The sequence below is a fragment of the Penaeus monodon genome, chromosome 21, assembly GCF_015228065.2.
Source record: "Penaeus monodon isolate SGIC_2016 chromosome 21, NSTDA_Pmon_1, whole genome shotgun sequence".
Lineage (NCBI taxonomy): Eukaryota > Metazoa > Arthropoda > Malacostraca > Decapoda > Penaeidae > Penaeus > Penaeus monodon.
The window spans coordinates 17,417,141-17,417,718 of NC_051406.1; positions in this window are offsets into that span (position 1 = coordinate 17,417,141).

Here is a 578-nt window from a genome sequence, read left to right on the forward strand (position 1 = left end):
TTGTGAGGCGCGGTTATCTGAAATTCCGCGCACGAGTCCTTTGACTTTTTCGGATCCTTCGGCGAAGCAACGTGACTGCGGCTACATTTCCGAAGGGCCGAGTGCATTTTGGAGATGGAGCAGGGGTGCATTCGTACTGCGCATGTGCGGTTTTGGTAGGTGCAGTCGCGGAAAAAAAAAGTCGTGTTCGTGAATGAAGCTTCGAATCCCACCTGGAGTTAAAAAAAAAAGGAACATTATTTGAGTTGTTCGAGACGGAATTTGGAACGTGATCGAACAGAGCTTTGGCTGCACATATATGTCATCGGATGCGGACGAATGCAAAATCTATGTATACGAACAATCTGTAGAGCAGCGTCGTTGTATATTCCTTTCTGTGCCCCCTCCCCCCAAAAAAACATCAATTAATAAGAAAAAAAACCCTAAAAACTCTCTCCAGTCTTCAGCCAATCAATGTCGACGAGAGACGACCCGATTCCGACCGCAAATGATTTCGGGCAACAAGGAAAGAGGGCGCCGCGACGTGTACGCTGCCTCATTGAAATGCAACGAGAACAGTCCATTTCTTGAGTTCATTA